This window comes from Temnothorax americanus, unplaced genomic scaffold, assembly GCF_048541705.1.
Source record: "Temnothorax americanus isolate GAGA-0224 unplaced genomic scaffold, ASM4854170v1 Scaffold5, whole genome shotgun sequence".
Taxonomy (NCBI): domain Eukaryota; kingdom Metazoa; phylum Arthropoda; class Insecta; order Hymenoptera; family Formicidae; genus Temnothorax; species Temnothorax americanus.
Window position 1 is genome coordinate 4828870 of NW_027509657.1, and position 14188 is coordinate 4843057.

The following is a 14188-nucleotide window of genomic DNA, read 5'->3' on the forward strand; positions in this document are numbered from 1 at the left end:
TACCAATTTATATATAACTTTATCATCGTTATATAATTTATGCAATATTTTTTTTAATTGATTTATATAAGATCTTAGTTACAAAATTAATATTTTAATATAATAATATTACTTTCTAATCATTTGTTTTGCTTGTCATTTTTTAACTACAAACTTCGCAATTCTTGAGAGGAACTTGCAGCGTTTCGTAGACCTGGACCCCCCTCTCTCTCTCTCCCTCTCCCTCTCTCTCTCTCTCTCTCTCGTAGCATACGAGCTTTCAATTCACGGACTTCTGCTGTCCAGGCTTGGTAGCGTGGACTGTCAGACGCAGACACTTCGTCCGGGTTTTCATGAAATCTTTTCCATAGAAAATCCTCATCCCATTTCAAGAACCATCCAAAGTCCCGGAAATTTTCATCTGTAGAGGCGATCGTCCCTCCTCCGCCGCTTTTAAATTCCAGGAAAGCGAGCCCGCGATATTTTCACTGATTTCGTGCGATCTATAGCTCACTTGCAATTCCGGGCTTTTATGAAATCGCTGCCTTCAATATTTCATTGCTTTCGTTATTTTTCTCGTCTTCCTCCCGACCGTTGCAGTAGGTATCACGATATTTTTAATAGCAACGAATACATTTATATGATATAACATTTATATGAAAAGGATTGTGTTATTGAAGCTCGACGCTGTTAACTTTATTTACAGTTTTTTAACGTAAATTGTACTTTTCTAAAGAATTTATACATCTTAGTGTGAAATCGCGAGGAATCGCGGAAGATCTAGGTGCGCGGATCGCTTCATTTCCATGCTGTACGACGTGAACAGAGCAGGGAAGTATCTTTTGACAATCAGATTGATAACACGCAGTTGCATAGATATGCACGCATTCACGTAGGCTTGGCGCGAAACAAACTCTCTCCCGTTGTTCCCGTTATTCTTCTCCTGTACGCCGCGCCGCTTCACGCTGGAAAGCACTCACATTGATTTGTTCGCGCGGCTCCCAGTTTATATAGTCTCACCTTATCCCGAGACATCGGCTACTCTCGTATCAGACACAATAAAAACCACCCCCCTCCTCGCGTGCTTCTTTTCGGAAGGTCGTTAATTCAAATCGTTCAATCGCTCTGAAAGGACCGGGGATCGGGCGATACGGACTCCACCTTCGCTTAACGATGTCGAAGAGGAAATAAAAAGTCGGGATCACTCACCCTTTGTATCTTATTGCCTCAACACAAAGGAAGAAGATAGATTTTTTTTTCCAAAATTATTGCCTAGTGAGCGTGCGTGGAAAAGATAATTTACTCAATTAAGATTGCATGGAATATCAGAATACACTCTTTTGAATATTTTATTATAATGAAGAATATATGTTTGAATATTGTTTTAAATGTATTTTATCGCAATATGAAGTATTCTACTACAATATTTTTTGTTGTAAATTTTTTACAATATGTAGTTAATATATTGCAATTGTGGTATTAAATTATTTTCTATTTAATGATCAAAAAATCTTTAATAATTACTTCAATACATTTTAACGTGTATTATTTAGCTTCTGAATAGTTAACAGTATACATATATTCTATTTGGAGAATTCACGAAGTTACATTGATTAGATAAGCGGGGAAAGGCTTCTGAAGCAATCTACGCGTTAATTAGTCATCCGAGACGGTCCAAGGCAATGAATGATTTAGTGAGCCGATCGCGCGTTTCACAAAGAGGTTTACCATGTTCCGAGTCCCGGTTATGCATATTGCAGGAACGTGCCCGTCATTCAAAATCCTCTCCCCACGATTACGCGGATTGTACTCCCTTTTTAATGCAATATCAACCCGACGATAAACGATTTTTCGTCGGCGTTGCCATTGTTTTTGGCAAAACCCCGCTAGCGATCAATCGAATACATAATATCACCGATGGTCAGATTTTATTACGCATTATGAAGCTACCAGAGAAAATGCGTACTTTTAATATAACTTAATTTTTAAAATAAAAAATTTCCTTCATTTCTTGTTAAAAATGTCTTCTGCATATCGTTATTGATTACTTATAATTTCAGAATTGAAGAATGAATTAATATATTGGTAGCTTTTCCATTTCGTTCTTAAGTTATTTATATAGATATACAAGGTTTCGAAGAAAAAGATATTAGCTAAACAAAAATATTTCTAGAAGATAAATTCATACCTGGCAGATACTAGGCTACCCTAAGCGGTTTTACTCCTCGAGTCATATCCTTGCCGTTTCACTTTCTCGCGAAGTGCAATCTTGCTCCTCCGCATCCTCGCCACCGCCCCGCGCGCCGCGTCGGCAGCCAAGCAGTACCAACAGCATTATGCAAATGAGACGGTTCCGCTAGCACGCAAACGTTGGAACCCCATTCAGTATACTACCCCATCTGTCGCAAAAACCTTTCGCTTCAGCCGGAGCGTATCCCGATAAGGTCCCGACGAAGAAGAAAGTCACACGGCGACCCGAGGGAGTCTTTGCAGCGTTTCGATTTTTCAAATGGCGTCCGGAAAATGAAGGCTTGATAGATATCTCGTGAGAGCGTTACCTGAGATGATACCATTCGACACCCGAGGAATTTCTGAATTCTCGAGGCTCGGAGGTGTAAGAGCCAACGAGTTTAGCCGGGTGTCTTTTTAACATCTTCGTTTTGTCGTACTTTATTATAATAACACGAACGATACAATCGCGCATTTTGATCTGCAAATCTTATTAAATTTAATTTTCGTATAATAGGATTATTTTGAAAACTAAACCGTACGATATTTTATATTATAAAGAAGCCAGAAAACAAAGCTAGAAAATAAGCTTTGTCGAATTAAATAAAATTATGATGCTAGTCGAGGCATTAAACAGATGTGACTTTAAAGGGATGTAAAAAGACGAACGAACGTTTAAGGGTGGAATAAGCGCGGTGTTTTCGGCATGTTGTATCCAATTACCGATCTGACGTAACAGCTTCGCGCGGCGGCAACTTTTCGAATGACGGACGAAAAAGTTAACCCCTTCCTCATTTCGGGCCATTTCCCGTCGCGTGTTCGTCGTTGCAATTTAATTGCATCCGGCATCCAATCGCGGAAAACTTTTCGTCGGACGAGCTCAAGCCGGGAGAGACAGAACGACGCGGGGAATTAGAGAGGCTCGAAATGTGTGAAGGGTGAATGGAGAAGGGAGAAAGTTCGGAATACCGGAGCGCGGCCGAATAAGTGATCGATTCCTTGATAATTACGTTAACGCGAACGTACTGGCGAGCCGATCAGCCGCGAATAACGTAATTACGGAGTCGCATTATACGGCACGCACGCGTGGGTCAGCTGCGGCCCGCTTCGTTCTCTCGCCTGCATTGCTGCATTGGTGCACAACCTTGTTTTCCATCCCTCTCTCCCTCTCTCTCTCTCTCTCTCTCTCTCTCTCTCTCGCGCGCGCCGCGTCCCACGCCGCTCCCAGAGAGAGATGTCAAAGCAAAGCATGTAAGTCAGCTTTGATCAGCGGCTCATTTAATTTACGCGTTACTTTCACGTCGCGTGATTGATCTCTCTCCTTTCTGACAAAGTATTGCGATGCGTCAACGGTACTGTCGCAAAATGTTTGGACGCCTTTGGATTTACTTTATTATACGTGCAACGTGATCTGAGCTGAGAAAAGTAATGAAATTATAATTATTTGGCGACGATGTCGATGGGCATTATCCAAGTGTGAAATTTTTTACGATATGTCTTGATGAGACGGGTATTATATTTTGTATATATATTCGATAATGGTCCGGGGTCATAACGGCGGTTATTTTCGCTGTAATGGACATTAAACGAAATTGGATTCACAAATTGTGACACGAGTCTGTAATGTGAAATTTTCTGGAAATCGGCGCTGCGGGAACGGAATCATATTAGACGCGAATTGACTGTCGAAAATCATTTCAGATCGCATACATAATTTCAGGCAAAATGACCAGAATTTTTGCTTCATTAAAATTAGAACATAGTTACATAATACATAATTGACAATTTTGTAAAATCTAGGAGGAACTAATCGCTTTAAAATCAACGTAATAGAAACTTGGAGATAAACATATGAGCAAGCAAAACACGTTAAACAATTGTTAAATAAAATTTCTTCGACCTGTTGATGTTGTGAAGAAAACGAATATTTTTATTAATTCAGAAATTTGTACAGCGTTGCATTTACTTTTTGTTTACACAGTCGTCCCTTCTTTAATTATCGTGAAAAAGCAAAGTGTAAACGGAAAATTACGTCAAAATCATCCTTAACGTCGTGACATTGTTTACATTTCGGGGTATTTAGACTTCGCTTACAGAGGCGTCATTGCAACAATTAATTGATTAACACTTCAAACGCGAAAACCACGAAATAGCCCATAATGACAGCGTTCGCAGAGAGAGGCAACCAACCGCATGTTCGATAAATCGGTGCCTTATTAGAGTGGCTTTATACACATCACAAAAGGAAAACCACCCCTTACCTTTGAAACTGTTTATGGAAAGGATCGTGTTGCTTGTGTTCACGCATATATTCGCGAATCAATTGCACCAAGCATCTAATTTCACTGTATTCGCTGAAACATTGTTGTTTTGCTTTTTTTATTATTCAAATCTATAAAAATTATAAAAGAAAATTTGACGTATCGATGTTAATACAATAAATTGCATGTATGTACCTTTTCTCGAAAGATAGTTTTAAATGTACGAGATTATGTGCAACTTGTAGAGAAAGTGATTTTGCAAACAACTCTGCACTACGATCGAATAGTTGCGATGATTGCAGAATAAATATATTGGGATAGAATTAAGCGGTTTGCAGTGGCTCAATGAACAATCTATCACTGCGCCTCCGATTCGAGTTTCGGCTGCCGCAAAATTGCGAATATAGTTGAAACGCGGCATTCATTGCGGAACTACCGTTGCAGAATGCAAATAGTTCAATTTGAGTTAAACCAAATATAAAACCAACAGTGTTGGTCTCTCTTGTTCGCGGGGTTACCTGAATTGTTGATGCCTTTCTTCGCGATTTAACGCGAGATGTGACACCGACTTTCAAACATGAATGTTAATTAACTGAATGTGATGTGTCGCTCGACAGGAGCAGCTCGACGGGACGATTGTTTAATAATCTTATATTTATCTGCATCGCGCCCACGATGATATTACTAATACTTCGTATTGCGCGGAGCCGGTCGACGCTCGAAATATCCGCGGAATTAAATTGTGCGCGGGAGGAAACCCGACGAAATCGATAAATCGTCCTGAAACGAAAGGGATGACCGAGACGGGGCGAAAGAGAAAGGGTACCATATCGCGTAGTACACGTTAATGGATAATAGGATATCCGTTACGGTTCCGACCTCCAGTCCGTTCTATTCAGCCGGGCGCATAAAGATAAACTTGATATCGCGACGCGAAAGAAATTATCCAGTGAGCCATATAATTATTTCGCGTTCTCAAGCGCATTGCGTCTGTTCTCAGATCAAATATCGAGTTAGCGTCTGGAGAATGAGCGAGCAAATTTGATGTTAATGAAGCTTGATGTTATAACCGATAAAGAAGTTACAACAACCAGAAGGTTGAAAATGTATTTTTCTTTTACTTATATTCATCAGAAAGACTTCTTTGCATTTTTTATGACAATAAGATCTTGTTTCTACGATGAGAGTGTGAGAATCATTGTCGAAAACAGGTGAAAAATGCAGTAGAATACCAAATAATTTGAATCATTTTCCTAAAGCTAATAAAATTAGGAAATCAGCATAAAACAGTTTAAAGGATTAAAATTAAATCTCTAACAAAATATGTAATATGACATCCTATAGTATAAAAATTTTTTTATACTAGAAAATCTATAAGACCATTAAAACATCGATGTTTCGTAAGAGCGGAAGAGTTATATAGCCATTATACTCGAACCATTTGTACGGTATGGGATCTGCTTTTTAACTTCCTCATCCATACTTATTCTACACATTCGAAAAAACGTGTCGGATCGAAAAGATCGAACTTAAGCGAGTCGTGTGCTAAGAAAAATATCGAAAAAGAAGAGGAGAAAGTCGCGGGTTGAGCGGTGGCGCACTGAATGCAATCGTTATCAAAATAAAGGCTAAGTGTTTCGATATTTATTGGTTAGCACTTTGGCCGGTCGTTCCGCGAATGGCTGCAGAATAACGGCGGCGGGAAGCACAGGGTGGTACACGTCAGCCGGCAGTGGGTTATGTTTTTTGGAGACGCGCCAACGACAACGGCTTTGTGGGGAAAAGAAATAGGAGAAAGAATAAAAAAAAAGAGGGAGAAACCATTGAGAGAGAATGAGAGAGAGAGAGAGAGAGAAAGGGAGAATGAAAAAAATCGCGAGATTCAATTTCCCTTTCTTCACGATCGCTCCCCGTACCTCCTTGATCGCCAAAAATATTGGTCCAGCTTTTGGCGATGCCTACCCATTCCAGCGCTCGCATCTTTTCGTTGGGCAGTCCTTGGCCGTCTTTCGAGGCCATCGGTTGGACCGTTGCCAGACACTTCTACGGGAAAATTTACGAAGGCCTTAACGGAGCAGGACGGGCCGGGGATGCCCGTGGCTTCTTGAGAAAATTACGTGACTCCTACGCTTTCCTATCTTCGCGAGACGCGGCGGCTGTTTGGTGCGGTAGTATTGCGCGGCTACCTCGAACGTTGTGTCTAAATGGAAGTGTCCACTGTTAAAGAACGCTTACGGAGCGTCCTTATCTGATGGCGGTTCTATTGGAAGGTCGAGAAACTTGCGGGACGGGAACACTCGTTTACACCGTTTAACGCTAACTGGTTCGCCAGGATATCGCGATAAGACACGGGAAATGTTAATTCACTGTGACACCGCGCGTAACTGGTTTTATGAAATGAATTAATATTCGCGAGTTATACGAAGAATAATATTTATTCTTTGCGACGACTGGTCAGAAAGTTCATTGGCGTAGTATTTTGCAATGCTGATGCTTGAACGTTTATTTTAGCGATAACGTCGTATATTTAAAAGGAAGTTTTAAACCTTTAAGACTTAATCCTTTACCGAGCCGTGCATGTCACCTTCTTTTGCGATTTGAATCTGCGAGAGATATATACCTAAGATATTTAAATAATAAGTTTTCGTTTCCTCTACTTTTTAAATGTCTTGTTGAATAGTGAACAATTTTCATATAAAATAATAAGAAATGTATCCTATTCCCCCAATATCAAATATAAAAACACATTATTCGAGAAATGATGATAAACATATTTAATAACATAAAATGGTTATGCGCGATTTATAAGCTGCGACCACACTCCATGTCTCGTCCATTCACGGCGAAATCACATATCATTGAGCGCATCCGCGGTCCGTTAATTCGCACTTTATTGCCGGCGGCTAGATTATGCGATATAAAAGCCGTGTAGTAAAGGCCATCCAAAAGCGACGCGACGGCCTCTCCCCAGCTGGCAGCGTGATTAACGTTTCTTTTACTGCGAATGTAAAGCGCTTTATGGCGACCTGCGCCGTTATCTCGAAGATCGAGGCTTTATTATGACACCCGGTAGCAAGGGGCGACTGCGAGAAAACCGACGGAGGAAGAACAGTCGTTTGAGGGGCGGCGCGGGCAGATATACCGGGTATCCCGCCCGAGGGAACATTAGTCCTGGGAACCTGGAAACATGGGATTCATGCGGTACCTGCCGTGCTACTCTCCCGCCCCCGACAGGGCCGTAACGAATCCCGCGAGTACCCCCGAGGGCTACCGGACGGCTGCTGCTGATGTCCGGCCCACCCTTTCAACCGCTGCTAGCAGCTGCAGCTGTTTCGATAAAACGAGAGTGTCCTTAAAGTGTCTCCGGCGCGTGTAGCCAACCGTCTACGTTAACTAGAAACTATGCGGAGTCCGTGAAAATAAAAATAATTAACCATTCCGATCTGCGATCGCGAGAAAAAGTACTTCATTTGGAGTAATAAAATTTCATCAATTTTTGTACATACGCTCATATTCGAGCATTATAAAATATCCACGTGAAACACTAATAAATAGTTTTTTTTTATTGATTTTTTACATTAACTAGATTTTATATTTTTTATTATTATCATGTTACAACATTTGGAAGAAAAAATACGAAAGTAGGTTTAGACTTTTCAATAAAAAATAATAATATTTTAGATATAATATTTATTTATGAACATTAAACGCATACTCTGTACGTTTACCTGTGTCATGCAGATGAACAGAAAAATGCTAGCGAGCAATGACAAGTCTGGATTCACGAATAAAATATATAGTCCGAGGGAGCTAGGATCTTGAAGTCGACCGAAGAGTAAATGTACTCGCGCTACTTTTCATGGCAGCGACACGTGCGGACCGTCACGGCGATCTTCGTCGGCATTTCTTTTTTCGTTTGCTTCCTTTCTCCATCTTTCTCCCTTCTGCTATTCCGTCCTTCTTTCCCGAGCACGGTCTGGGCTCCATAGACACGCGCGGTGGCCATTAATACGCCATTAAAGTTCCATCGGGCGCACCATCTCGAGAACATTAGAAGATGCAAGATGTAAACGTTTCTCATTAAAAATGTATGACTCCGTTCTTTTTCCTTATATTTAACAGGGAGTCTTTCTTGCATAGCACGCGTCGAATTGTGCGACGGTATATTTTTTTATTCGCAGGGTTTATGTATACAGTGTTTAGAGTATTTAATAACTTACAGTTAAGTAGTATTTAATTCTTAAATAATGGTAAGGTAACGTGACTGTTTTGAGAATAGTTATACGTAAAATTATAAAGCTGTTTGGAGTTACATATATTAATGTAATTTTTTATATTAATTGCATAAATTTGGATAAAAGCGCATAATATTTCTAGAGAAAGTAATTTTCTTACAAGTTGATTTTGATGACTGCCGTCAGCCTTTTGAAATATAAACCATGGCACAAACTGTTCCGAACGCTAGATATATCTTCTGTCGTCCATTGTTTGCGCTTTCTATCTTTCTAATCGAATTGTTACTGAATGCAAGCTTAATCCCTGTTTTGTTGGCGGGTTTTGATGCTATCAGCTCGAAGCAGTTTAGACAAGAAACAATGCACGTTAAGATACGTTACGGCGTCTGGATCGTCGTGTAGGAAGGAGCTAAACCCCGCTGGCCGGAAGATAGTAGCGAAGGTGCTCGCGATATGGATATTTATCGATGATATACAGTACGCGCTCGATACTTTGACCTCGATGCCGACAACCGTCGGGGTGCTGCGCTGGTCGTTACAACGGTGGTTTGCGCCGATCAGAACACAGCGGGATGGTGTCCTGAATGCACGGGTATCCCCGCTGGCGTTATGCCACGAGGCACGCGACCCTGTCATATGTGTAAATATGAACCGCTTTATGCACCTGCCGGCCGTCAAACCCCCTTGCGAAAGCCCATCCGACTCGACCGAGAACGAGCGAACGGGACGACCGCATCTCATGCTGATACGGAACGACAGACACAATCGACGGAAGATTGGATCGTGACATAGGATAATGGAGAAACTCTGTAGCGTTCTAAAGAACGAGGCGCGAAAAGCAAAGACAATTTGGAGACAAGAGTGATAAATGAAGACTCCCACACGTTGATAACAGATAGCGTTTTCTTAATGCAAATTTTAGCTCGTGATTTTTGGATGGACTTTAGTCACGTTTCTGCTGAAGAACTGAACTAAAACTAATTTTCAGATGTGATAAAATTTCATAAAATTTAGTAAATGAATCTCGAAAGTCGATTTTATTTTCGCGACGTCAAATTTGTAATCGCGATTCAATTGTGAGAGGAACTTAGACAGGAATAAATTTTTTTTTAATCTGTGTACATATAATATCGTTATCTTGAAAGTAGAAGTTATTTTATTATTTTATAATTTAAAAGAGAATCTATCGAATCTACTTCAGAAACATTCGGTGAACATACCTTTTCTTTGCAAATAAAATTGTTCTTTATCTCGATTTGTCAGTTAAAAAAAGTTAAGTGACATAATCCAGACATTCTATATATTTAATGGACGTCGTAAAAGGATACCTAAATGATTAAGATATCTTTTAGACATCTTTCGGAACGTTCGTCTAAAAAATTTATGATGTCAGAATTTCACTGACTAAATTTCATTTTTCTAATGATGAAGAAATCAGCAGAATATATGTTGAAACGTAAAAGTAAGAATCCGCAATGCTTCAGCGCCGGTATGATAAATTCCATATGGAGACACGTAACACTTTCCACGTTGGTATTCGCGTTAGTAGTACGAATTGCATTATTACGGGCGCGATATTCCCATTACAGGTGCAGAGAGACGGGGGATAATTGAACGGCGCGCGATGCCAAGGAAGCGGAGTCGCGGTCGTTAGGCGGATGCTTCAGCGCGCACATATTCGGGGTGTATCGTTAGCACGCGTACGTTTCATCCGCAGGTAAACGTATTATGCAGTTCTCCACGAGCCCGTCGCCATTCGAAGACGCGGCTTCATTGCTTGCGCAATTAAACGCATACGAGTTAAATAACACGATACCCCGGTGTAATGAAGCCGGTTCCAGCAAGAGCATTGGTTCAGTTCAACCAAAATTTCAATAACCGAGAAATCGATATAATCAGTATAAATAGTATTTAGATGTAGAATTAATGGACTGTGGAACGCAAACACATAAATGTGCATTTATTTCCTTAACACCAGAACTACCAATGTAGTCAAAATAACTGATCTGTAATTTTCTTAAAAATTATTTAACCAAACAGTACAGTTTCTGATAGTCTCCGTTACTTTTGATGGGACATGTAAATGATATATTGATCGATTTATATTTTTCTCCTTTATCTCTTTTTTTCTAAAGAGATACCTATACATATATGTATAGTAGAAATTAATCCAGTTAACTCATTTTGTTAATTAAGTAAGAATATTGTGGAACGAAATTGAACCGATATAGCGGCACGATATTTATTATGCATCTCGATCTGAAATGCAGTAAGTTGGGCTGAACTAGATTTAGAAAAAATGATGATCGACTCTTTTTAATGTCCAATGCAATTTGCACCGGAATTTCCATTCTTCGTGAAATTCTGAAATAATTCCCGCTTACCGCTAATTGTTTTCGCCCGCATGTTTATGAAATTAATGCAGACTCCGTTGCAACGCGCGCAATTGCAACGTATGTTGGACGGCATTTCGACCGCACTATGTAATTTGCGGGCGATCACGCATGTTTATATGCGAGCGTTCGTTAAAGTTGGCTTATGTGAGCGAACGTTCTCGAGAAAATCATACATCGGGTATGATGTATGCGGCGAACGGAAGCGCGATATCTCGCCGCGAAGACGAGACCGGACGATAAAAAACCAGCGCGAACGGAATTCAGATTAAAATCTAAATGTAGCGGGTCGATTCAGGAAGACTGGGAGAAGTTTCGCGAAGGTTTCCGCATGCTCTCAGAACTCGTCGCAACAAAATTATGATGATGCGTGATGCGCGTCTAAATAACGTTGCTGTATAGAAGCACGCGACTTAACAAGCTTAAAGCGCATCGCGTTGCGAATATGTGCATCACGCACGTAAATTATCAGCGTGCATTATTATTCACTGTGCGAGCAACGCTATGTAATTCAGGAACTAGTTGTAAATCTTGAAGGCGTGCCATTTTATAGAATCTCATTACGCCTAACTTTTCCATGAGAAATTGGTTTTAGTTGGAACGCGTTCTATATACCATATTCGGCAATTTATGTATCCTGTAAACTATTCCACAAACTATTTCAGAAATCACTTTTGCACTTCCTTTGATAAACTTAGGATTATAAAATTATCTAAAATTAAAGATTGAAAGAGTTTAATGTGTGTCAAGCTTAGAAAAATATTAGTAAATATATATTTTTACATTAATTTAAAGTAATGAAATTCTAAGAGAAGTTTAATATAAAATTAATTATCCAGATCGACATTTCGAATTTTTCATTTGTTTTAATAATACGTGCATTCAATACATATTGTATGTACAACGCGAAATGTTCATATTGATGCCTTTTTTATCGCGGCCACATCGGTCATCAGCCGCGGACGTAAATTTTCGTTACAACGATATATGTAAAGCGGCGAAAAAGTCTGTATGAAAATAAAATTATCCGATACGAAAAGTTAAGCATCGACAGTTCCCTGATTTTCCACCAATTTTCCATCGAGCGCGACATCGCGACCACGTCGTATAATTCAATATACATAATCATCATTCATCATTGACGCGGTGACAGATGCGATCGATCTATTTTCTTCCGATGCTGCCAAAAGCATCGATGCGTCACGAATGCAGCGACGAGTGTATGCATCACTATCGTCCAATATATATATAGCATCGCATTTACTATTCTCAGTTATCGAAAAGTCAAGTCACAACGAGTGCAGAAAACATCGATGAATAATAACCAGGACAGTATTTGGGAAATAACACGCTTCGAAATATCTTTCGACCTGCCGTTGCTGATTTTATTAATGCATCTCGTTATAATGAAAATTATTCGAATATTCAGGTGACATTATTGCATTAGTATAGCGATGTAAGCAATTGCTCTAATAATTTAGTTGCTGTTATCTTTAAACGTAGACTCATTAAAAGGAGGCTATTCATTTCAGTGGACAATGTTTCATTTATCTCGCTATCGTAATTGTGATAACCCTCAATTCACTCTGCACGAGTGCACGCACTGCACAAGTATTCGATACATCGCGGGGGTATCAGTGCCATCACCAGCGACATGCATAGTGACAGATTGCACTTAGCAATCGCGTGCGCGAAGCCGCGGCAAAATGTGAGCGTAGCACGACAGACTGCGTTTATACGCCACGAACTACGGCCGAGGGCTAATGAAAGATGAAATCTTTGGCGCAGACATTTTTTTCGACCTGCCGCGCGTTTCAGGCGAGCTTGATTTCCGCCCGTTATTGTAACGGCTCCCTGCTGTTCCGAGAGATATAAATGTAAACGCGTGCAAAGTAAAAACACGTGTAAAGTGAAGTTACATATGTAAAATAGCGCCATTGCGCCAGTCGTAAATTAATAAGTGGTGTCGACGAAGCAATGGGAAATATATCTTATTAGATTTGTATAGGAGACATGCAGGCAACTGATGTACTGTTTCTGATTTAGAAGTTGCGGTATAAAAGGTGAGCAAAGTTGAAGCTATAATATCCTTGTTTTTCACACTTCAATACATTGTATGCTAAAAAAAAGTATAAAAAAGTATAAATAAAAAAAGTATTTCTTAACTAGTATATACACTCACTTATTCTTACGTCCGTCCTTAGTCGCGATTAAAGCGAAGACGCGCGTAAACGCGTATTTAATTTCGAAGACGAAATCCCACCAAGAATAAGCATCGGCTTTGATCAACGTGTCTGGACTGTAGTTCTCAGCCGACGTCCCTCGAGCCTCGAGTGACACTCCGTTCTTTCATTTGGCCGCCGTCCCTCTTCTTTATCTCCTGCCGTCTTTTCGCGGCGAAAACAATGGCACGCTTACGTCGAAAACCCGCGCGACTCGCGGTACGTATTTTATGTCTGAATTATTTCGCACAAAAGCCCTCCGAAAGAGATGGGAAAAAGAGAGAGAAAGAGAGGACGGGTGTCGCGTTGCTCGCGTCCTACCTCGGATTTTGCTGGCCGCTTAACCGCGGCGAAAGTTCTTCCCGTGAAAGAACGCGCCATGGTATTTTTCGACGAACTGGTCGCGGATGTTTAATCGGATGTTTAATTAAGTAATGGTATGCAATGCGCCGCGTTGAGAAACAAAATAAAACGCGCGGTATACGCGTAAAATACGAAATCACGAAAGTTTGAAGTGCGACTTCTATAAACCGTCCTTCTTATGCAGTTTTCTTTTTTAACGTTCATATAACTACGCGAATTTTTTAGAGTGTGTCCAATGGAGCTTCTTAACCCTTTATCATCACTTTGATTTATTATTCTGTATCGCTGTTATTACTTCAAACTCACCTAGTATATATTTAATTTATAATTTCTTTTAGCTTTATGTTGATTTAATAATCGTATTATTGTAACATGTTAAAGAGAATGTAACAGTCTAAATGCAAAGTAACATAAGACTATATATAATTTTGTTGCAAAAGACGGAGACAGCGTTTCGGTTTTAGGAAGAGAAGAATCGGTCCCCCTAATATGTATAGCTGGTTAAA

At 40.1% G+C, this 14188-nt stretch overlaps 2 protein-coding genes across 7 annotated transcripts in view; one reads left to right on the plus strand and one right to left on the minus strand.

The window, feature by feature from the left end:
* The window catches only part of LOC143904062 (uncharacterized), a 404129-nt gene that overhangs the window by 160424 nt on the left and 229517 nt on the right, over positions 1-14188 (plus strand). The window lies entirely within an intron of this gene.
* The window catches only part of LOC143904053 (uncharacterized), a 325508-nt gene that overhangs the window by 62643 nt on the left and 248677 nt on the right, over positions 1-14188 (minus strand). The window lies entirely within an intron of this gene.